The sequence below is a fragment of the Dama dama genome, chromosome 22 (genome assembly GCF_033118175.1).
Source record: "Dama dama isolate Ldn47 chromosome 22, ASM3311817v1, whole genome shotgun sequence".
NCBI lineage: Eukaryota > Metazoa > Chordata > Mammalia > Artiodactyla > Cervidae > Dama > Dama dama.
The window spans coordinates 31608199-31634460 of NC_083702.1; positions in this window are offsets into that span (position 1 = coordinate 31608199).

Genomic DNA, 26262 nt, shown 5'->3' on the forward strand with positions numbered 1-26262 from the left:
GAAATAAAAAGTTCTTTAAAAAGGAAAGAGATAGAAAGGAAAGGAAAAGTACAAATCAGGATAAAAGGAGAATGCAGTGTAAAAGGGGGAGAAGAGGTAGAGTTGGAAGACAAGATAAATGGGGAAAATAAAATGGAAGAAATAGGGTATATGAGATCTTTATTTCTTTCTTATGCAGAATACATTTCCCATAATATAGATACAAAAGCAAAAACATTAATTGGGTACAAAGTATCATCGCTTTTTGGATTTGAATTAAGTTTCTCGCACACTAAAACAAACTGCTAAAAGTCTTCTGTGCAAAAATATTGTCAATTATTTTGCCTTAGAGCTGGCATATAAAAGAGTGCTGTGTTTCTCAGAAAATGAAATTGTCTAAGTGTTCTCCTATGAGTATCTTTGATGCCAGTTTTCATATTCTTTAAGCATGCGGAAACTGCTTTTTCCATAGAGGTAAGTTGAAAACATTAAAATCAACTTATAAGCTTACCAAAGTTATCAATAAAATATGAGATGTTTAACATTTACAGTAGTGCAGTGTGGCATGGATATATTCATGGCATAAGAAAGTAACCTCTTTCGTTAAAATAAGACACCAAATCCTTTCAATTAAATTGTATTAATTAAAATGCCAATGAAAATATATACAGAGAGGCTACCAAGAGCACTATAAATTAAAGCTAAGAGAAGATGATATATCAAATTCTGAGAAGTTCTACTAAATGCATTGTCTATTGAGATGAATTGTTAAGAACATTCTTAAACTGTGGACCAAAACACATCAGAACATTCTTCCTAGAATTTCCAGTGAGCACGTTTAGAATGGTCAACTTAGTTTTCCATCTTCCCTGTCTCTAATTCTTTTTTTTCAAGTCCTAGCATCAGGAAAGTCAAACATCCTTTAATGTCTGTCCATGTTAGGGCTTCCTTGGTGGCTCAGTGGTAAAGAATCTGCCTGCCAATGCAGGAAACAGGGGTTCAACCCCAGACCAGGGAAGATCCCACATGCTATGGAGCAACTAAGCCCATGCTGACACAACTACCAAGCCTGTGCTCTAGTACCCAGGGAACCGCAACTACAGAACCTGCTTGCCACAGCTACTAAAGCCCAAGTGCCTAGCGCCCATGCTCTGCAAAAACAGAAACCACTGCAGTGAGAAGCTCGTGCACCAAAACTGGAGAGTAGCCCCCGCTCCCTGCAACCAAGTGAAAAGCCTGTGCAGCAACAGAGAACTCAGCACAACCAAAAATAAATAAAATTTTAAAATAATAAAATGCCTGCTTAAAAAATATATCTCTCCATGTCACGTAGGTGAAGCTGACTATCCGAGTCTCTGGAATAGGCTTGTAGACAAAGCACGGACAATCAAACATCTGAGGCTCCCCGTACCAGAGTGATTGATTCAGGAATGGGCACCTGACCCAACCTGGCCAACCACTGCCAATAAGACTCGGTTTTAAGACTTTTTAAAAAATTTATTGGGAAAGTGAAGCTCTCTTTCTACTGAACTTGAACTAGTAGAGTGTACATCTTAAGATATTGGTGTCCATCTTCCCTGGTGGCTCAGACGGTAAAGAATCTGCCTGCCATGCAGGCGACCTGGGTTCGATCCCTGGGTCGGGAAGATCCTCTGGAGAAGGAAATGGCAACCCACTCCAGTATTCTTGCCTGGAGAATCCCATGGAGCCTGGTGAGCTACAGTCGGTGGGGTCACAAAGAGTCGGACATGACTGAAGGACTTTACTACCAGGCAAAGAGAGTTGAGCAAGGAGTCACCCCAGAGAAAGCAGAGCTTCGAGATGTCGGTAGAAACTGAGCCCCTGATGGTGTCATGTACATCCCTGGATCTATTTCTGTAGCTCTACCTTTGAACTTGCCGGTTGTTAAGTGAATAAATTTACTACCTTTGTTAGTCCGTTTGAGTTAAGGATCTGCCAAATCTAATGGAAAGCACCCAGGCTAATACAATTTATAAGCGTCTTCCACATTTATGATTCAAGTTCCTGGAAAAACAAAAACCAAACTGAAAAACCAGCAGTAAGAGTGAAGGACCAGTAGATAGGGCAACTAGCTGCAAAAATGCGTCGGGAAACAGGAAGAGTGTGGAGTGCCCCTCTGCCTCATTTCCAATCAGCAATATCAAATTTAGAAAAGGTTTTTTGTTTTTTGTATTTAGGGGGTAGACTATGCTGTGTCTTCATTGCTTCTCTCTAGTTGTGGCCAGGGGCTACTTCCAGTTCTAGCTGCAATGCACAGGCTTCTCATTGCGGAGGCCTCTCATTGCAGAGCATAGGATCTAGGGCGTGCAGGCTTCCATGGTTTCGGCTCCCGGCCTCTAGAGCACAGGCTTAGGAGTTGTGGTGCTAGGGTTTAGTTGCTCCACATCATATGGGATCTTCTTAGATCAGGGATCGAACCTGAATCTCCTTCATTGGCAGGTGGATTTTTTTTTTTTTTTTAACCACTGAGCCACCAAGGAAGCCGGAGAGAAGATTTTTCTAAAAAGCTTCTATTTGTGTCTGATTCTGAAGCACAAAGCCAGAATCAAGATTGCCAGGAGAAATATCAATAACCTCAGATATGCAGATGACACCACCCTTATGGCAGGAAGCAAAGAAGAACTAAAGAGCCTCTTGATGAAAGTGAAAGAGGAGAGTGAAAAATTTGGGTTAAAACAACATTCAGAAAACAAAGATCATGGCATCTAGTCCCATCACTTCATGGCAAATAGATGGGGAAACAATGGAAACAGTGACAGACTTTATTTTTTGGGCTCCAAAATCACTGCAGATGATGACTGCAGCCATGAAATTAAAAGACACTTACTCCTGGAAGAAAAGTTATGATGAGCCTAGACAGCATATTAAAAAGCAGAGACATTACTTTGCCAACAAAGGTCCATCTAGTCAAAGCTGTGGTTTTTCCAGTAGTCATGTATGGATGTGAGAGTTGGACCATAAAGAAGGCTGAGTGCCAAAGAACTGATGCTTTTGAACTGTGGTGTTGGAGAAGACTCTTGAGAGTCCCTTGGACTGCAAGGAGATCCAACCAGTCCATCCTAAAGGAAATCAATCCTGAATATTCATTGGAAGAACTGATTATGAAGCTGAAACTCCAATACTTTGGCCACCTGATGCAAAGAACTGACTCATTGGAAAAGACCCTGATGCTGGGAAAGATTGAAGGCAGGAGGAGAAAGGGACGACAGAGGATGAGATGGTTGGATGGCATCACCGACTCAATGGACATGAGTTTGAGTAAACTTCAGGTGTTGGTGATGGACAGGGAGGCCTGGCGTGCTGCAGTCCATGGGGTCACAAAGAGTCGGACACAACTGAGCGACTGAACTAAACTGAACTGTGACTGATTCTCCATTCAGCACCGTACAAGTAGATTATGACATATGTATGTCAGCAGTCTTCAACCAAAGAGATTTTGTTCTCCAGGTGCCGCTGGGCGATGTCGGGGTAGAGATAGTCTTGGCTGTGATAACTGGGGGATAGGGCACTACTAACATCGAGAGTGGCAGAGACCAGGAACAGGGATGCTGCCAAAGTCCACAGTGCACAAGACTGCCTTCCACAACAAAAAATTACCCAGTCCAGTATATCAAGGGAATCAAGGCTGGAAAACTCTCATCTGTATCTCTCAACATTTACATGCTTATCTGTGTCTATTTTTAGGTCAAGTACTTGTTTGGGTTTCTGGTGGCTTTTATAGTTTTGAATGTTTTGGGTTTTCTGATAAGTATCACAGGTTCTGGGTAAGAGACCACAGGCTCCACTGCCAGACTTTTCCAAGGCCTTAAAAAAAGATGTTTTCAGTGATCTTGACCATTTGCAATTAGTTTCTGACTCAAGTGACAGAGCCCTGATTTATGCAACCACATAAACTCTGAAGAGGAACGGATCCTGTGATCAGGAATGGAAACTTCCACAGTTTTGAAGATTTCACAGCTGGCCTCCACCGGAGAGGTAAAATTATTCCTGTGGCACTTCTTTAAAATGATAGCAAAAGGGAAGGCTAAAAAAGGAAACTAGCTTTAGGTGTAAACTGCCAGCATGAATATATTTTCAAATACTTGGGAAACTGGTATTTCTTCACCTGGAATCTGGTGGCTTAGATGGTAAAGAATCTGCCTGCAATGCAGGAAACCTGGGTTTGATCCCTGGGTCGGGAAGATCCCCTGGAGAAAGGAATGGTAACTCAGGCCTTCAGTATTCTTGTCTGGGAAATTCCATGCACAAAAGAGCCTGGTGGGCTACAGTCCATGGAGTTGCAAGGAGTCAGACACTTCTGAGCAACTAACACTACCTGGAATGATAATAAGTTAGTAAATTCGATTTACTCCTAAATGGGTCTTCAGGCTGAGGTGATACTATTCATCTCTGAGAGGCACTGAAAGTGCAAAACTTAGGTTCACCCTGTTAAGTGGATAGATGATTTATGTATGAAATAAATCAGACAAAATCTTTATTTTTGAAAATGGAGAGTGTCTCAATAAATAAAACTTTTACTAACAAAAGAGTATGGAGTAGGGAGTGAGAGTAAAAACTGAAAAATTCTCTAGTTTGTATGTAGCAAATCCTCTCTGTAAGAGTAAAAAGATAAAGCTACATTTTGAGCCATGCTATATTTAAAATTGGTTTGGGTATAAAAACAAAGAAAAAAGTCTTTTTAATTTTGCCTTATTTCAAATGCATTTTTAAAAGACTTCAAAAAATTTTTAAAAATTTGCTGTGTGAGACCCATGAAAACTTTATGATTACAACCATGTTTAAGTATGTGGAAATTTTAATTGACTACATAAATGAGTTTCTACATATAGTTATAAAAATTTTGTAAATATTTGTGTTAAGGATTAAATAAACATAAAAGTGAAATAAAAAGCCTTCCAGAAGAATGTTCATTTCACAAATTACTACTTCATATTTGTCTCCCTTTATTCTAGGTTTCTCTGATTATAATGTCATAAAGAAGCAAGAATCCACTGAGAGAAATCACTTGTCAAAAAAGATTAAATTACCCCATTATAAAATCCTTTCTCTGAATCATAGTATTTTATTTAGGAGTCCATTTATGAGAACTGACTTCATAGATTTAACTCCTTTGGCTCAGCCGTTTAATACTGGTGTCACCTTGGACAAATTATTTAGCTTATTCAATTATCCTCTAACTCAGTTTATTTATTTATAAATGGCAGGAATAATAGGGTGGTTATGAGAATTGTTGTTGTTTAGTCGCTAAATCGTGTCCAGCTTTTTGGTAACCCCATGGACTGTAGCCCAGCAGGCTCCTCTATCCATGGGATTTCCCAGACAAGAATACTGGAGCTCATTGCCATTTCCTCCTCCAAGGGATCTTCCTGATCCAGGGATCAAACCCAAGTCCCCTGCATTGGCAGGCAGATTCAGTACCACTGAGCCACCTGGGAAGCCCAGCTATGAGGATAGAATGAGATAATTTTTTAAAGACTTGGCATAATACATGAAAGATGGATAACCTTATTATATTACTGAAAACACTGTAATCTTTCTCCCTGTCCCCTAGAACTGGCAGGGGTTTGTTTTTGCTATTGTTATTTGATTTTGATTTTTACATTTCAGAGACACAATCCTGAAAATCAGAAGGGGAACTGACCAAACTTTTTCAAAATATTCCTCTGACTTCACCAAACTGTACAAGAAATGTACTGTTACTTTTAGTAAAACGTTCTAATAGTGGATTTAACAAATACAAAAAAAAAAAAAGTACAAGGTTGAAAATAGAACATAAGATACATCACCGAGTTCCATTTAATACTTGACTGGATCAGAATGAGATAAAACAATAAAAGGAGTCATATGGACTTTCACAGTGATGGTGACAAAGATATGGGGATGGTTCTGATTTGTTGGATGTCTACTGTACACCACACTCTCTATTAGGTATTTGTTCACTCATGTTCATTCAACTGGTTTTCAGAACATCCTTGTAAGTGGACACCAGTGTGATTTTCATTTTTGTAAATGAAGATGCTACCCAGTGAGAAGTTGAGATGCTCACCCAGGTCCATGGCAGATGTCACACCAAAAAGGTGGAGACTTGGGTCTGTAAGAGTGTAATGTTTGTCTTTATTATAGTTAGTTTACTTCATTGTGTTAGTTTCAAGTGTATAGCAAAGTGAACCAGTTATGCAAGTATGCTGCTGCTAAGTCTCTTCAGTCGTGTCCGACTCTGTGCGACCCCATAGACGGCAGCCCACCAGGCTCCGCTGTCCCTGGGATTCTCCAGGCAAGAACACTAGACTGGGTTGCCATTTCCTTCTCCAATGCGTGAAAGTGACAAGTGAAAGTGAAGTCGCTCAGTCGAGTCCGACTCTTAGCGACCCCATGGACTGCAGCCTACCAGGCTCCTCCGTCCGTGGGATTTTCCAAGCAAGAGTACTGGAGTGGGGTGCCATTGCCTCCTCCAATATGCAAGTATATATTGATATATATATTCCCTTTTCATGTTCTTTTTCCATTATGGTTTATTACAAGATATTGAATATAGTTCCCTGTGCTACACAGTATGTCCTTGTTGGTTATCTGTTCTATGTATAGTAGTGTGTATATATTAATCCCAAACTCCTAATTTATCTCTCTGTCCCCACTATCCCCTATGGTAACCATAGAATATAATATTTTTTAAATTACTTTTATTACTGTAATAATAGTTTACTTATATGAAACAATAAAGTTAATAAAATGCCTTTTAGGCTAATAATTGTAGCAGGTAACACTTAATGCTTACTATGCCCCAAGAGCTCTTCCAAATGCTTACGTATGTTAGCTCTCTTCACACTCAAAACTCTAGGAAATGATTTACTGTTATTTAACCCAACTTGTAGATGAGGAGACCAAGGCCCAAGGAAAGCTAAGTGACTTGCCATGGTGTATCCATGTCAGGGAAAGGAAAAGAGTCAAGTCGCATCAGAAATCTATATCCAAGAGGAATACTGCCTCTTACTATGAAAGAAATAGTCTTTCTATCTTAAAACAATAAATGATAAATACATATTATATATCTGAAAATGGTAATAAAAGGCTAATTATGGGGAAAATAGTTCAGTTCCTATGTTGGCTCATAAATTCATATTTTCATCTAACTCCTTTCAAATGTGTACTAAAATCATTCTCCTTAGTGACAATCCTGGCGCGAATCACTAATACTTATACAAACAAATTAGATTCAAGAAAAATATGTTGCTTCAAGACAGAGACTTAGAAATGTTTCTCTATTTGAACTGAGTATTTAATAGATTTCTGACACTTTCATTGCCAACGTGTACAGAACCTAATTTCTTTGTAAATCTTTGTATTTATCTGGGCCAAGCAAAATAGAATATTACCTTGATTAAATGTCATTGAGACTTTTATAAGCTTCATCATTTGCATGGAAATCTATCTTACTAAATCAAAACCTGGCACTGAGAGAAAGCTACTAAAGTGTTCAATTTTTCTATTTTAATGTTAAATATTTCAAATATTTCTATTTATTATTTTTTATTTCATGTGTACATCTTGTTACGTAAGGATGATCTTCATATACTATAACAGAAACCATCTGAATGAATTTATTTACCAAACACAAACAGATTCAGTCTTTGAAAAACTTATGGTCACCAAAGGTGAAAGGTGAGGGCAAGGGATAAAGTAAGACCTTGGGATTAGCATATACACACTACTATACATAAAACAGGTAATCAACGAGGATGTACAATTTATCATGGGGCTTCCGTGGTGGCGCAGAGGTGAAGAATCTGCCTGCCAATGCAGGAGACATGGTTCGATCCCTGGGGGGGGGAAGATCCCCCAGAGGAGGAAATGGCAATACACTTCAGTATTCTTGGCTGAGAAATCCCTTGGGCAGAGAAACCTGGCAGGCTACAGTCCACAGGATTGCAAAAGCATCAGACACTACTTAGTGACTAAACAACAACAACAACATCATATAGCACAGGGAACTCAACTCAGTGTTGTATAATGACCTACATGTGGAAAGAGTCTGAAAAGGAATGGATACATGCATAAGGATAATGGAATCATTTTGCTGTGCAGGAAAAACACAGCATTATAAATCAACTATACTCTAATATGAAATAAAAATTAAATTAAAAATTTAAGAAAGAAACAAGCTGGCATCATACCCTTACCTCACTGACATTTTAAGCAGTGAGGAAAATATAATTAGGCTTAGGTAGTCTGAAACCCTGGTCTGAGGCCACAGCTTCTGTAACTTTGAACTGTTTCACAAAGAAGTCGAAGTTTGAGTTCTCCTTTTCTACATTTTTTCATAAAAAGAGGGATGTTACATAAGTGATGCTTTATTTGTTTATTTATTCATCTTTTTTGTTGAATCTGCATTGCTGTGCTGGCTTTTCTCTAGCTGTAGCGAGTGAGGACTCCTCTCCAGTTACAGCGAGCAGGCTTCACATTGCAGTGGCTTCTCTTGTGGAGCACAGGCTCTAGGATACGCAGGCTTCATTAGTTGCAGCATATAGGCTCAGTAGTTGTGGCTCCTGGGCCTTAGAACACAGCCTCAACAGTTGTGGCGCACACGATTAGTTGCTCCAAGGCATGTGGAATCTTCCTAGATCCGTGATTGAACCGTGTCTCCTGCATGGGCAAGTAGATTCTTAGCCACTGAGCCAACCAGGGAAGCCCTAGATGAGTGATATTAATCAAAGAAAAAACTATATTTTCAGAGTTGGTCAACATGCATCAGAAGCTCAGATACCAAGAGTCGGAAGAAGTGAGGGGTGAGAAAGTGATCCCCAAACTGAAAGCTGATGTGTGGTATCCAGACTCCAGTAAGACTGTGGGATTCCTTCATCCCTGGGCATACAAAGCCTGGACACAGCCATGCTGGCAGAACCAATTTAAAAAGAGAGCGACAGAGAAAAACGGAACAAAGTAATGCCCAAGAATGAGGGAGGCAGATAGATGCAGGCTAGAATGAGTAATTATGCTTGGCCTCATGGAAAAGCACACCATCTCTGCTCTAAGTAGATATATGGTAGGACCAAGAGTCTTCCTCATTCACCTAGAAAGACAAAGTAGCCCTTCCTGAAGTTGTTGGTATGAGGCTTAAAGATGAGGTCACTTAAACTGTATGTAATGCTACTCTATCTTCAGACATGTGCTATTTAGACTTGCAAAACAAGACACTAATAATTACCAGCTCCAAACAAATAATTTAGGGTATTTAAGCTCTTGAGAATCACATGCTTAGGGGTATTTCTAAAAAGCCCATGCAGTAGAAAATGTTTTTATGGCATTTCTTGACCTCATGCTGGCTGAATTTCTTTATCATCACTCTTGCTTAAAATAACTGTAAATGCTGCATACAATTTATATGTTTTTATCTCATCTTAAAGTCACTAAAGAGAAAAGGAGATAGTAAGCAATCTCAATGTCTAAATCTAAATGAGGGCAGAGACCCACAGAGGAAAACCAAGCCTTAATTTTTCCCTGAGAGTATTTGATAAAACTAGACAACTTTTGATTTTGTTTTCACCACCTATAGGAGGCTATAGTCATGGGTGGAAGGAATAAGGCAAAGACAATGTATGTGCCATATATCCCCTTTCTTCATCCTAGACACACAGGGTGACTGTATTTCCCATTCCTACTTATAGGAATGTTGAAGGCACAAGTCTAGTTTTGGACAATGGGATAGGTGTAGAACTTAACATATGCAGCTTCAGGCCTGACCCTTTGCATAATCCACAAGGTCCTTGGCTTGTTAAACTAAAAGTTCAAGATTTCTAGAAAGGGACTATGAAGGAGATGAACCCAAGAGGCCATTTTACTTACAATCTGATTGTGACATGAGCAAAATAATAAATTTCTATTTTTTTAAACCACCAAGGTTTTGGCTGAAGCAGCTTGTAAGCATCATGTTAACAAATTTGGAGACTAAGAAGAGCCCTTAAACCCCATAAATGTAAAAACAATGTCAACTCACTCTATTATCCTAAACCTAGGAAACAAAGGAACATCCTCTCAAGTTGAACAAAAGAGACAGTGAGAATGAGCTTGAAAAATTGGAAACACTAGTGATTATTAGATTATTAGATGGATTATTAGATTCTATTCTTATTTCGTGGATAGTGAAAAACACCTCAAGTTGAAAATTTGACTTAAAATTATTTCAGATTATATTGAATAGTTTTCCCTGGAAATACCAAATGAAAACAAAAATTCTTTCTGTGGAATTCATCTTCATTCTGGGCATCAAAGTACTTCCAAAAATAATTTTACAGGAAAAACTCATGAACTACCCCCCAAAATCATTGGAAACAGGAAGAAACCAAGCAGCAAAACAGCAGAAATAATAGACGGCAGAAACAGACATTAAAAAGGATGATATAGTAGAGTCATCAGATATATAATTCTATAATTACTATGCTTAAAACATAAAAGACTTTTGTTCCTGATTTTAGGGGAAATGGTTTATTTGAATATATCTGAAATCAGAAAACTATAAAGAATGACCAGCAGATTTGAAAAGCATGAAAACAGATCTTCTAGAATTGAAAAAAAATCTAATAATGAATTTCATGAACATAATGTGTACTTATTTTCTCCTTTTTACTTCTTTGAAGTTGAGAGGTTGCTCACAAGCTATGGCAACATTGATACAAAGAAACATCATCACTGAAATGAAAATTTGTTGGAAAGTTAAACAGTAGATGAGACAGAGCTAGAGAGAGAACTGGTGAAATGTAAGATAGATCAGAAGGAATTATCCAGAAAGATGCACAATGAGAAACAGAAATTTAAAACATTTTTTGAAAAAATTTCAAAACATGGGGGAAAAGTACTTCCAGAATTGTGGAATATGGATCTCTGAAAATCATCTCCATCATAAAAGTAGATATTGTCAAAATCAACTTTCTTAGAACTCTGGAAATTAACTACTAGTTATCCTTGCCTGGAAAATCTCATGGAGAGAAGAGCCTGGTGGGCTGCAGTCCACGGGGTCACAAAGAGTCGGGCATGACTGGGAGACTAACACTTACTTACTACAACAATCCAAGGGATATTGTTCAAGAAAACAGCTGCATCTCAGTAGTAATTATGAGCCTGTGATGTTTTAATTTGCTCTAGTCTCATTTGCCTTTCCAGCTCTGTGGTAGCCCTGACAGTCAACAGCCTCACAACTGTCATAGGTGTGTGAAAACCAGCACCCTAGAGAACCTAGAGAGGACAGACAGATTTGAAGCTGCCTGAAAATCCCATATGCAGAAAATTGTCAATATCTGAATATCTGTTAGCTTCCTGAAAAAGCTTCATTCTCAAGACTTGACTCAGGACATGATCTGTGCAAGCTATTCTGTCCTGGTGTATTTCTTGAAACAATAAATGGCAATTGTTTAACATAATCCCTCACTTCTGACAGACCTTGAGGCTCTGTGCAAGCAGGAAGAGAGTTAAGGCGGAGTTGTGAACTTCCTGCTGTAGCATTGAAAACATGTCCAGTGCACGCATCCACACACAGATCCTTGGCAAAGGCTGGGATAGTTACTGAAGTAGGTATTAAATCGTTACCTGATCAATAAGCTAGCTGATTTCAGTTGCTGCACAGAATGCAGAATATAGGCTTTATAGAATTAGTCCAGGAAAGTCACTAAACAATCAAACAGCAAAAACAGTAATAATACCAATGAAAAGCAACAACTAATCCTAAAGGAGGAAGAAGGAGACTGTGATTTCCAGAATTAAAATATTTTATTATTTTAAGTATTAAATCTTAACCAAAAAATGATGAGAAACAAGAAACTATGACCCATATGCAGAAAATAAAAAGTTAATAGAAATTGTCCCTGAATATTTCTAGACACTGGATGTACTAGACAAGAACTTTAAGCAAACTATTATAAATATTTTCAAAGAAATAAAAATAACCATGACTAAAGAATTAAAGGGAAGTGTGAGAACCACGTGTCACCAAAAAGAGACAGAAATTATGACAAAGAACCAAAGAGAAATTATGGAGTTGAAAAAAATAACTGAAATGAAAAATTCACTAGATGGGCTCAACGTCAGCTTTGAAATGGCAGAAGAAAAAAACTATAAAACTCTAACCTAGGTTACTTGATATTATATACATTTAGGAGTAGGAAGAAAAGAGAATAAATAAAACTGAACAGAGCCTCAGAGTCTTATGGGAAACCCGCAAGCATCTCAACATACACATAATGGGCATGTTAGGAGGAGAGGTGAGGGAAAATTAGGAAGGAGGAATATTTTAAAAATAATTATTAATAAATGCACACATTCCATGACTTTTCATCAGAAATCATGGATGGACAGCATATTCAAAGTCCTGAGAGAAATAGACTCTCAACCAATAATATTATATCCAGCAAAAGTGTCTTTCAAAAAGCAAATGTGAATTTAAGACATTCCCAGATAAACAAAAACTGAAAAAATCCATCACCAGTAGATGCATCTCACAAGATGTACTAATTTTACAGAAGCTACAGCTGATCATTGAGTATAGGCTCACCACTTTTATATAACTTTTTTTGAAGATTCTAGGGAAAAATTTTATTCCAAAAAGGAAAACATTTATCCATAAAAATAAAACATTCAGAAACTATAAATTTTTTAAATGTCTACTTTCCTGTTTATAACCACAAAATATAGAGAGTAAGATTTTACATAACTATAAGGGAAAGTTAATACTTACACAATGAGGGTGGAAAAATTTTAACACCTCTTCCTTCAGTAGGTTAGAATTCAGATTTTAAAAAAGCTATAAAATGATTGAATAGAACACCCTACATACCTGACCTGATGAACAGCAGTGCTTGTGGAACATATGCACAAACTCTACAAATCACATTCTTTCAAATACACATGAATCATTTACAAAAAGATTTGAAGTCACAAAATGATATACTATGACCTTAATTCAACCTAGAAGTCAGTAACAAAAATATAATGGAAAAATACTTCCAAGTTTGGAAATAAAGAAATATGCTTTTGACTGAGCCATGGTCCAGTTAATGAATTATAATGGAAGCAGATGACAAGGAAAGTAAAACTGTCTTCTCAAAATGAAATGGATATAGTAACATAATAAAAGAGGAAGAAAGGAAGGGAATGATGGCTTGAAAATATAAAAAGGAGTTAGGAAAGAAGATAGTAAGTGGAGGAAACCACGAATATCTTTAAAAACAATAGAAGCAAACAAAATAATAGGAACAGAATTTTCAGAAAGTAATGTGGAATGGACAGAATTTACATCTAATCTTGACATGTAAAATTCAATAAAATAGGAGCATCTGAATATGTCCTTTACACATTCACCACACACACATTTCAACCACCTAGTCTGACTGACTTACTATCAGGACAGAAACAACAGAAGGATAAAATCAAAAGAAAGGAAAAAAAGTTGATTACCCTGAAGGGAAAAAAAAATTTTTTTTCTTAGTAAGTGGGATTGAGGGCATACTAGAGAAACATGAAAGGAAAATGAGGTTTTAGAGACTAGCAAAAATATACCTAAAATGGAGAAAAAGATCTATCCCGCTATTGGAAAAGAGAGATGTACAAGTTGTATAACAGAAAGGGCAATTGGAGCCCCAATAAATCTGACCAAGGAAGAGAGGTGAGGTCTCAGACGGTCATCAGGAAGGGCCCAGACTTTGACCTCCAATAGGAGACAGGATTAAAGGTGCAGAGAGACCGCAGTGCAATTTACTGGAAGAATTACCCTTGAAGATTGGGAAAGGTATGCAAAATTGCTAAATAAAATTTGGACAGATTTGATGGGGGAAGCCAAGAATAGAGTAGATTATTCAAAGAATTATTGGATGAGTTTCAAAGCAACACAAAGTTTACTCTAAGTAGACAATGCAAGCATTAGCCAGGCCCTGTAGAGACACACCAAGAAATATATGGAATTTGGGACTCTTAAGGAAAGACCCAACCAAGATGAGCCAAGATAAAAGGGAGCCAGGTAGGACAACAATATTTCAAAAATAGGCCTGCAGTAGGTGTTCACAGAACACAAAATACCTCCTCTGCCAGATTAGACAGTTCAAAAAGGTGATGGATGAGGTTTGTTTCAACAGTTGATGCTTTTAGTAGATCCATAACTTAAATGACTCATCTGTCTTACTATGGGAGACACCACAAAGCAAACTCTAATAGAGCAAATGAGAAAATAAACATATGGGCTGGGAAGAAAGAATTAAAAGCAAAAATGCATTCAATTGGGGGTTTTTCTACAGTAGAGAAGTAAAGGGTACAATTTTAAAAGCAGTTTAAATGCAAGGATCTCAGCCAAACCTTTCTGAAAGGGGTCAAGAAAGAGCAGAGGGGAAACAAAATACTTAAGATATATCCTGCAATTGACAAAATAAAGATATAAGAGTAAGAAATGCTACTTAAGGCATGAAACAAAGGCTGACAGAACACGTCTTGAGGAGCAGGTGGCAGACGCACCCATTCACCTTATGCCCCTTGTGGCAGACTTCTGAGACCCTCAGTTCAGGAACTGGCTGAAGCAGATTCTCTAGTTGAAACGTAAATGGAGACTAGGTAAAGATCTTCCAGAAGAAGTAGGTTTCACACACACCTTCATCAATGAGAGGAAGTCACAGCAGCCCCTGGGTCATGAACTCAACTTGGCTCACAAAAGTATAGCAGTGCCCAAATTCAAAGGATCAATGGAAATAAAGAGATTTTGTACACTCTTGTTGAGGTAAAAATAGAGACCCATGAAAGACCTGAGAACTGGGATTGCCACCATTGAAATGCATCAATTCTTGAGAAAGACTGTAAGGTACACAGGTTGGGACATCCCTCCTCTTCATGGATCACAGCCTTGTCATGGTGAAGAGGCTTGTGTGACTCAGTGAAGCTATGAGACTTGCCGTGCAGAGCCACCCAAGGCAGGCAGCTCATAGTGAGGAGTTCTGACAAAATGTGGTCCACTGGAGGAGGAAATGGCAGTCCACTCCAGTATTCTTGCCTGGAGAACCCCATGGACAAGAGGAAAAGGCAAAAGATATAACATCAGAAGATGAGCTTCCCCAGGGTGAAAGGGGTCCAATATGTTACTGGGGAAGTGGTGGTGGTTTAGTCACTAAGTCATGTCCAACTCTTGCGACGCTATGGATTGTAGCCTGCTAGGCTCCTTTGCCCATGGGATTCTCCAGGCAAGAATACTGGAATGGGTTGCCATTTCCTTTTCCAGGAGATCTTCCTGACCTAGGAATCAAACCCGGGTACCTGCATTGCAGGCAGATTCTTTACCAACTGAGCTATGTGGGAAGAGCAGAGGACAGCTATTAATAGCTCCAGAAACAATGAAGTGGTTGGGCCAAAGTGGAAACAACATTCAGTTGTGGATGCATCTGGTGGTGAAAGTAAAGTCCAATGCTGTAAAGAACAATTATTGTATAGGAACCTGGAATGTTAGGTCCATGAATCAAAGTAAATTGGACATGCTCAAGCAGGAGATAGCAAGATTGAACATTCACATCTGAGGAATCAGTGAAATAAAATGATGGAAGTGGGAGACTCTAATTCATATGACCATTATATCTACTACTGTGGGCAAGAATCCCTTAGAAGAAATGGAGTAGCCCTAATAGTCAACAAAAGAATCCAAAACACAGTACTTGATACAATCTTAAAAATGCCAATATGATCTCAGTTAATATCCAAAACAAACCATTCAATATCACAGTAATCAAAGTCTATGCCCCAACCACTATGCTAAAGAAACTGAAGTTCACCTGTTCTATGAAGAACTACATTTTCTAGAACTAACACCAAAAAAAGGAAAAGGATGTCCTTTTCATCGTAGGGGATTGGAATGCAAGGGTAGAAAGTCAAGAAAGATGTGGAATAACAAGTAAGTTTGGTCTTGGAGTACCAAGTGAAGCAGGGCTGATAGAGTTTTGTCATGAGAACACAGTGGTCATAGCAAACACCCTTTTCCAACAACACAAGACATGACTCTACATGTAGACATCACCAAAATGGTCAATACCAAAATCAGATTAATTATATTTTTTGTAGCCAAAGATGGAGAAGCTCTATACAGTCAGCAAAAACAAGGCCTGGAGCTAGCTGTGGTTCAGATCATCACCTCTTTATTGCAAAATTCAGGCTTAAATTTAATAAAATAGGGAAAACCACTAGGCCATTCAGATATTACCTAAATCAAATCTATAATGATTATACAGTGGAGGTGATGAATAGATTCAACAGATTAGATCTAGTAGAGAGAGCGATTGAAGAACTATAGACAGGGGTTCATAACATTGTACAGGAGGTAGTGACCAAAACCACTCCAAAGGAAAAGAAATGCTAGGAGGAAAACTGGTTGTCTGAGGAGGCTGTACAAATAGCTGAGGAAAGAAAAGAAGTGAAAGGCAGGAGAGAAAGGGGAAGATATACCCAACTGAATGCAGTGTTCCAGAAAACAGCAAGGAGAGATAAGAAGGCCTTCTTAAATGAACAATGCAAAGATATAGAGGAAAACAGTAGAATGGGAAAGACTAGAGATCTCTTCAAGAAAAGATATCTCCAAGATATCAAGGGACCATTTTATGCAAGAATGGCACAATGAAGGACAGAAGTGGTATGGACCTAACAGAAGCAGAAGAGATTAAGAAGAAATGGCAAGAACACACAGAAAAACTATATAAGAAAGATTTTAATGACCTGAATAACCATAATGATGTAGTCACTCATCTAGAGCTGGACATCTTGGATTGTGAAGTCAAGTGAACCTTTGGAGGCATTACTGCAAATAAAGCTAGATGACATGACAGAATTCCAGCTGAGCTACTTAAAATCCCAAAAGATGATGCTGTTAAAGCGCTGCACTCAGTATGTCAGCAAATTTGAAAACTCAGCAGTGGCCATAGGAGTAGAAAAACTGTTTTAATTCCAATCCCATAGAAAGGCAATGCCAAAGAATGTTCAAATTAATGTCCAATTGTGCTCATTTCACATGCTAGCAAAGTAATACTCTCAAAATCCTTCAAGTTAGGCTTCAACGGTAAGTGAATTGAGAACTTCCAGACGTACAAGCTGGATTTAGAAAAGGCAGAGGAGCCAGAGATCAAATTGTCCACATCAGTTGGATTGTAGAAAAAGCAAGAGAGTTCCAGAAAAACATATACTTCTGCTTCATTGACTACGTTAAAGCCTTTGACTGTGTGGATCACAACGAACTGTGGAAAATTCTAGAAGAGATGGGGGTACCAGATCACCTTACCTGTCTCTTGAGAAATCTCTATACAGGTCAAGAAGCAACACTCAGAACTGGCGTGGAACAAAGGATTGGTTCAAAACTGGGAAAGGAGTACATCAAGGCTGTATATTGTTACTCTGCTTATTTAACTTCTATGCAGAGTATATCATGCAAAATGTGGGACTGGATGAAGCACAAGCTGGAATCAAGATTGATGAGAGAAACATCAACAACCTCAGATATGCAGATGACATGACTCTAATGGTGGAAAGTGAAGAGGAACTAAAGAGCCTCTTGATGAAAGTGAAAGAGGAGAGTGAAAAGATTGGCTTAAAACACAACATTCAAAAAACTAAGATGATGGCATCCAGTCCCATCACTTCATGGCAAATAGAAGGGGGAAAAGTGGAAACAGTGAAGATTTCATTTTCTTGGGCTCCAAAATAACTGTGGATGGTTACTGCAGTCATGAAATTAAAAGACGCTTGCTCCTTGGAAGAAAAGCTATGACTAACCTAGATAGCTTATTAAAAAGCAGAGCCATCACTTTGCCAACAAAGATCTGTATAGTCAAAACTATGATTTTTCCAATAGTCATGTACAGATGTGAGAGTTGGACCATGAAGAAGGCAGAGAACTAAAGAGTTGGTACTTTTGAACTGTGGTGCTGGAGAAGACTCTTGAGAGTCCCCTGGGCTGCAAGGAGATCAAACCAGTCAGTTGTAAAGGAAATCAACCCTGAACATTCATTGAAGGACTGATGCTGAAGCTGAAACCCTAATACTCTGGCCACATGACGTGAAGACCCAATTCATTGGAAAAGACCCTGATGCTGGGAAAGATTGAGGGGTGAAATGGTTAGACAGCATCACTGTCCAAATGGATATGAAACTGAGCAAACTCTGGGAGACAGGGAAGGGCAGGGAAGCCTGGCGTGCTGTAGTCCATGGGGTCACAAAGAGCTGGACGTGACCCAGTGGCTGAACAACAACAACAGGGACTTCCCTGGCTGTCCAGTGCTAAGACCTTGCCTTTCAATGCGTCAGTTCAGTTCAATCGCTCAGCCGTGTCCGACTCTTTGCGACCCCATGAATCGCAGCACGCCAGGCCTCCCCGTCCATCACCAACTCCCAGAGTTTACCCAAACCCATGTCCATCGAGTCGGTGATGCCATCCAGCCATCTCATCCTCTGTCATCCCCTTCTCCTCCTGCCCCCAATCCCTCCCAGCATCAGGGTCTTTTCCAATGAGTCAGCTCTTCCCATGAGGTGGCCAAAGTATTGGAGTTTCAGCTTCAGCAAAAGTCCTTCCAATGAACACCCAGGACTAATCTCCTTTAGGATGGATAGGGTATGGTTTAAATCCTAGTGTGAGAGCTAGGAGCCCACAAGTTTCGAGACCAGAAAATACCAAGACATAAAACAGAGGCAATACTGTAACAAATTCAATAAAGATTTTTAAATGGTCCCATTAAAAAAAAAAAAACTTTAGAAAAAAATATTTTAAAACATAGACAGGGGAGGGGGGATCGGGATTGGGAATACATGTAAATCCATGGCTGATTCATATCAATGTATGACAAAACCCACTGGAAAAAAAAAAAAAAACATAGACAGGTGGATATTCTAACAAATGCACAGTAGCATAATTGCCTCAGGAAACCCCATGGCTCAGATGGTAAAGAGTCCGCCTGCAATACAAGAGACCTGGGTTCAATCTTTGGGTTGGGAAGATCCCTTGGGGAAGGAAACAGCAACACACACCAGTATTCTTGCCTGGAGAAATTCCATGGACAGAGGAGCCTGGCAGTCTGCAGTCCATGGGGTCTCAAAGAGTCAGACACAAATGAGCAACTAATACACCCACACACACATATAATTACCTCTGGTAAATTAACGTTGACAAACCATGGAATCCAAAAAACTTGCTTAGATGGACTGGCATCGTGGTGAGCCTGAAATCATTCATGGTTCTCTCTTCTTCATCAGTCTCCTTCATTCACTTACAGAGTTCCGATCTTTGGAGTTTACCAAGTTCTAGGTTCTAAAAACTCATTTTGCTTGGTGTAGGTCTTGAATAGGAGGTTGTTTTTTTGTTTGTTTGTTTTAATCTTGTGATGGGGCAGGTGTGGGGCCCTGAAGCTGATTATCCTGTGTAGCCTGTCATTCAAAGATGAAAAGTGAAAGTGAAAGTTGCTCAGTTGTGTCTGACTCTTTGTGACCCTGTGGACTATACAGTCCATGGAATTCTCTAGGCCAGAATACTGGAGTGGGTAGCCTTTCCCTTCTCCAGGGGATCATCCCACACAGGGATCGAACCCAGGTCTCCCACATTGCAGCCAGATTCTTTACCAGCTGACCCACGAGGGAAGCCCAAGAATACTGGAGTGGGTAGCCTATCCCTTCTCCAGGAGATCTTCCCAACCCAGGAATCAAACTGGGGTCTTCTGCATTGCAGGCGGTTTCTTTACCAACTGAGCTATGAGGGAAGAACCATTCAAAGATGAGTCATATTTAACTTTCTGAGATCCCCAAAGAACCACACCCACATCGGTTAAAGACAGTACCTGCTGAAGATTTTCAAACAGTGGTTCTCAGCCTTGACTGACATTAAAATCAACTCAGAGCTTTTTAAAAACTGCCAGTTCTACAGGGCAGTGAGTGTCAGGGTTTGGTTCCCAGATTGCTATCAAAACCACCAATTCACCTGGAAACTGTTCAGAAATGCAAATCAGGGACTTCCCTAGTAGTCCAACAGATGGGAACCCCTCAACAGTGCTTCCGCTGTAGGGGGGCACTTCGTGATCCCTGGTCAGAAAACTAAGATCCCATAGTCCACATGTTCAACCAAAAAGAAAAGAAAAAAACAAGTACAAACCAGGGGATAGGGTCCAGCAATCTGTGTTTTATTAAGCCTTCCAGGGGATTCTAAGATACCTAAAAGTTTGAGAACTACTGCTCTAGTTCATCTCAAGCAAAGGAAATTAGAATTTCTGGAGGAGAAGCCTGAACATAATACTAAGGACCACTGTATTTAAAAAAAAAAGAAAAGCAAACACTAAATCTATTCAAGCAATTGGAGTGAGATGCACCTAGCTGAGATTAAGCAGAAAAAAAGGTTGGGAAATTGGGGTAGGGGGTTAATTTAAGAAAGTTAGATTATAATTTCTTTGGACTTTCAAAGATCAAGAAAATTTGATTAGGAGTTACATTTCTTGGAGTTATAACTCACAAAAGTAAAATAATTTGATTTTAGATTTTAAATCTTCTGTTGTTCAGTTGCTCAATCATGTCTGACTCTTTGCGACCTCATGGACTGAAGCATGTTAGGCTTCCCTGTCCTTCACCATCTCCCAGAGACCACTCAAATTTTAAAAGAAAAATCTATTAAGATGAAAGTTGTCAATCATACAGAAATGTACAATTAATAGTATAAGTGAACTGCATATTTCTCAGATTAAACTTATTAATATTAACATTTCAAAAATACTCTTTTCAACTACTTTTTCCCCCTTTTTCTTTCCTTCATTTCTGTTTTGTTATGTTTTCTTTTCTAGGGGTATGTGTTGGAGGTTGGAAGGTGGAGTTGGTGCTATAGCATTTTCAGGAAAATTCTTGGTATTATCTTATTTAAAATCACAAGTACTTCCATAGATGTCACTGAAATTAGGAGCATTGTTCATGTAATAACAATCTTATTTTCTTTTGTAACAGAATCAACAGTAATTCTTTGATATTATCTAACAACTTGTTTTTAATAGTATTTTCTCAATTGTATCAAAAATATCTTTTGCAGATTCCTTTGAAACAGAACAAAAACAAAGTTCACACATGGCTTGTGATGGTTATATTTCTTAGGTCTCTGTTAGTTTGGGCTTCCCAGGTGGTTCTAGTGGTAAAGAACCCTCCTGCTAATGCAGGTACATGTAAGAGATGTGGGTTCAATCACTGGGTTGGAAAAATCCCTTGGAGGAGGGCATGGCAACCCACTCTTTATTCTTGCCTGGAGAATCCCATGGACAGAAGAGCCTGGTGGGCTACAGTCCAGGGGGTCACAAAGAGTCTGACATGACTGAAGCCCCTTAGCATGCACTGTTAGTTTAGAACAGTCACCCTCCCTTTTGTATTCATGTCATTGACTTATGGATGAAATAAGATGGTTCTTCTGTAGAATATCCTCCTTCAGAATTTGTCTACTTGCTTCCCCCTGGTGCTATCTAACTTTTCCCCTACTCCTCTTCTCTCATTAAACCAGAAGTTAAATTGATAATCTCACTTACAGTCAAGTCCAAGATTTTTTGCAAGAAATATTGACATGTTTACATTTACTAACAAGTAAATTCAAGAGTGCTTGTCTGATCTTTCTACTATAATCATCAACTTTCCTCTTGATGTTTTGACATCCATTAATGCTTATTGCTTGAAACAGTTATTACTATAGAAGTCATAAAATGGTTCATTTATAACACTATCATCCTTCCTATATTTTCATCTGGAATTCTTCTATAAAACCAACTACTCTTGTAACTGAATACAAGCTCATACTACTCACCACACAACAGGCCAATAAATCGAGTGATGAGTTGTTGGGACAAGAAACAGTGATTTTATTTGGAACTCCAGCAAACCGAGAAGATAATGGACTAGTGTTCCCCCAAAAATCTTACCTGAGTTAGAATGCAGGCTTTTTTATACTAAAGGGGGAGGGGGTGTGGCTGTTTGTTGCAAACATTTTGGCACTAGAATCCTTTGTTCTTGCAACTGTCTGGAAGGTCTGGTCATATTGTTCTTGTAAACCTCCAACAAGATAATTGTTATTTTACAACAATTTTAAACTCTATTAAGGACTTTGAAAACAAACTCAATAAATGGAGAGATAACCATGTTCATGGTTGAAAAACCTGATATTGTAGAGATATTTTTCCTTATACAGAAACACATAAAGAAAAATAATCCAGAAATTCTGTGTAGTCCCAATCAAAATCCAGGTGGACTTTGAGAAAAATATGACAAACAGATTCTCAAATTTAAAAGAAGGAATAAATGTTTAAGGATAATTGACACAGCTTTGAGAAAAAGGTTAAAGTGACTACAACTGATATTGTTAGCTGCCTACACAGCAACCATTTCCCCATTCTTTCTCATTAGCAGAGCTCCAATTGTGTTCACCTTCTTGGCTGCAGAAGGAATGCCCCTTTCCCACGTCATTCCTAGGGCTCACTGTAACTGGTCTTAGACAATTGACAATCATGTCTCATCCTCTTTGCTTCAATGTGGGTCTTTGGTGGTCTGACCAATGACGTGTAAGGGGGAAAGTTTTCTTCACTCTCTTTTTAAATTGAAGTACAGTTAACTTCTTCACTCTTAAAGAGACAAGAAAAGCCAGTCCCTCTTTGAAAGCAATGCTTTGGCATATGTCAGAATACACTTCCTGCTACTAGGACTGCCATTGTGAAACCAGGAAGAGAAGGCCGACTTGCCAATGACAACTGAGGAAAGCCTTGGTGATTTCTTATCTCAGGACTTCTGGTTTATATAACATAATTAATGACCTTCCTTATATAAAAATTGGGTGATATATATGTATTCAAAAAGATGAAACATATTTTAAGTAGAAAAATAATTCAAAATAGTATGTATAGTATGATTCCATTTATGCAAAACAAAATACATATGTATTATTTACATGTCATATGCATAGAAAATTCATCAAAAAAACAAAGCGACCTATTAACAATGTTTACTTTTTTTGCATAATATTAGGCTTCTACTTTATAATATTTTAAATTTTTAAAATTTTATTTTATGTTTATTTTATTATTTTTGGCTGGGCTGGGTCTTCATTGATGCATGCAGGCTTTTTCTCTAGTTGCAGCAAGTAGGGACTACTCTCTAGCTGCAGCGTGCAGGCTTTTCATTGTGGTGGCTGCTCTTGTTTCAGAGCACAAGTTCTAGATCACATGCACTTCAGTAGTTGTGGCTGGAGGGCTCAGTAGCTGTGGGGCACAGGCTTAGTTGCCCCACAGCATGTAGAATCTTTCCGGTTGAGAGATGGAATTTATGTCCCCTGTGTTGGCAGGTGGATTATTAACCGCTGGAACCACCTAGGATGTTCTATAAAGCTTTTAAATATTTGAATGGTTTTATCATGATCATACATTATTTCTGGGAAAAAATGAGATAGAAGAAAATGGCAATTTGTCAGGTCAGAGATGAGATAAAGAATAGAGCACAGAGTAATGTAAAGAATTGTGAATAAAGAACAAGAAAACAAAGGTACTAGCAAATAACAAATAAGTCTGACGTCAAAACCTCTGGATGGTGACATAGGTTGGACGAGGCTGTCAGTGCAGTAAACTGAAGCTTCAGTTTCAGTCACAGTCAAAATCTAGTGGCTTCCCCATGTTCTGGGATTCTGGAACAATGAATGGGGAAGGAGAATAAATTCCAGGTGGGCTCTTTGTATATCTGCCCCCAGCTGGCTGAGGAAACATTTATGTTCAAAACCTTGGTTCATCTCATGGAATGCCCACCTGCATTGTCTGCCAAGCAATGGATTTGGGGCTACAAGAGGCAAGTTTCACAAGTCATTAATTATACCAGATGGTGATGGAAGATTTAGTAGACAACATAAATCTTCTGGGGGAAACAAACATCAACCTATCAGTTCAGAAAATAGCATCCATCCGTATATCAGTACAGACAGTCACTAGTTTTGGCACAGCAGGTATCCATCATGGAAGCTGGTGACGTAGTTATAAATTACATCACCCAGATACAAAACATGAAATCCCAGGATGATCAGTTCTAGGAGAAAAATATATATATATTTTATGTTTCTCTATTTGAACAGAAATATAATTCAATGTGATAGAGTCACAGTACAGCCTGCAGGGGCCCTGTGGAAATAGAAAATTGATTAAGAACATACATGTTACAGTGGCAGAGATCTTGAATCTGTGACAGGGTTGCTCTTTTGAGTAGAAAACGGTGCTAATGTATCAGCAACCAGGTCAAAGTTGTGTGTTCAGTACCCCCAGGTAGGCCAACTTTCTGTGTTTTCAGGCTACAATGTGCAATTTGCCCTTAAATAGGGCAAAAAAAGGAGGGCACTGAGAATGTATGGATCTATCTCTATTACTGGAAAGCCATTCAAATGGCTTATTCTGCCAGTGACAGGTCAGCAGTTTCACTTTTAAAACAAGAGAGAACCAATCATTATGAACACAGTAAATACTTGTAATTCATATCAGTGGTGGAAATATTAAATAATATTATTGGGTGTATGCTAAGTTGCTTCAGTGGTGTCTGACTCTTTGCAACCCTTTGGACTGTAGCCCACAAGGCTCCTCTGTCCATGGGATGCTCCAGGCAAGAATACCGGAGTGGGTTGCCATGCCTTCTTACAAATATTATTATTATTAAATGTTAAATATTATTTCCAGAAATATGACTTTTACTTTTGACATAAAGTAAAATATGTCCCAGTTTTCTGGGACACTGAAAACTATCTTCTTTGCAATTTTCCTAGTTCAGCATTAAACATCAAAAGAACTCACCATAGTAACTCGTGGAGAAGGAACATATTCTAATGATCTTGCCCATGATATTGCAAAATGGCATTCTGTTAGTTCTTTTCCATGACACTTGTCTTTACAATACTTTTAGCACTTGACTTTTCATTTGTGAGTTAAAGAAATAGCTATTAAAAACTTAATATAACACTAATCAGGCAAATACTATTACCACTAGTATATCAGTTCAGTTCAGTTCAGTTCAATCACTGAGTCGTGTCCGACTCTTTGTGACCCCATGAATCACAGCACGCCAGGCCTCCCTGTCCATCACCAACTCCCACAGTTTACCCAAACTCATGTCCATCGAGTCGGTGATGCCATCCAGCCATCTCATCCTCTGTCGTCCCCTTCTCCTCCTGCCCCCAATCTCTCCCAGCATCAGGGTCTTTTCCAATGAGTCAACTCTTCACATGAGGTGGCCAAAGTATTGGAGTTTCACTAGTATATAAATACTAGTATAATAAAAATAATAGTATTTATTTATCATGTTTAGAAATGACTCATTAGTTGGGACACCTTGAAAATCTTTGCCAATTTGTCCAAACTGCTTCTAATCAAATATTTCAAGTGTAGAGGTTTAAATAAAAAAATTAACACTGAATCTAATTAAACCAAAACCTTGATACTTGAATTCTAGTCATAATTTTTGAAGATAAAGTTACCTTAGAAAGAAATGGATAGCTTCTTTAGTCTACAAATATAGCCCCTGGCTGCTTATCAGCTGCAGATGAAGAAAATATGGAATGAGGCAGAAGAGGAGAAATTACTGCTAAATTTCTGGGATGAGCAAGGAAAGTTCTTTCTAGGTAAATCCATGTATCAGGTAGGACGGGCAAACACTACAGCAACCCAGGAGCTCAACAGCTTAACCTTATAGGAGTTTGTTTCCTATCCAGTCCTGCCTGGACTCTGAGCATCATTGCAGATTTCAGTCAGACCTTTACCATTCTTTACCAGAACCATTCTCAGGGTTATAGTTACTGTGTCAGCCTTTAAAGACAAGGTAATGCCTTCTCCACAGACAAGGGCGGACTCGATTCTGCTTACAATAAAAGTGGTGGAGTCCCCAAGCTCAGTGTTCCTTTCCTATCATGCAGCTCACTGCATGTGGAGACTCCCATGTCCTATGTTGCCTGAATAGAACTTGGGAGACACGAAAAAATAGATGCAAACCAACATGAAGCTCTGGCTACCGATTTTGCCAGGAATAGCAAAGTCTTTTGTTTCTGACTCAGGAGTTTTGTGTCGTCTTCCAAGATGCATGAAACAGTAGCAGATACAGCAGTTATCCTGTGAGTATTGTAAAATCCCAGATTCTTCATAATTCTTGGCAGGTGGAGGTTGGGGCTCTGTTCCAAACACAGTTGTTCAGGGATCGAGGCATATATTAGTTTTTCCAGCCAATGAGTCCTCACCTAGATCTTCAGCACAC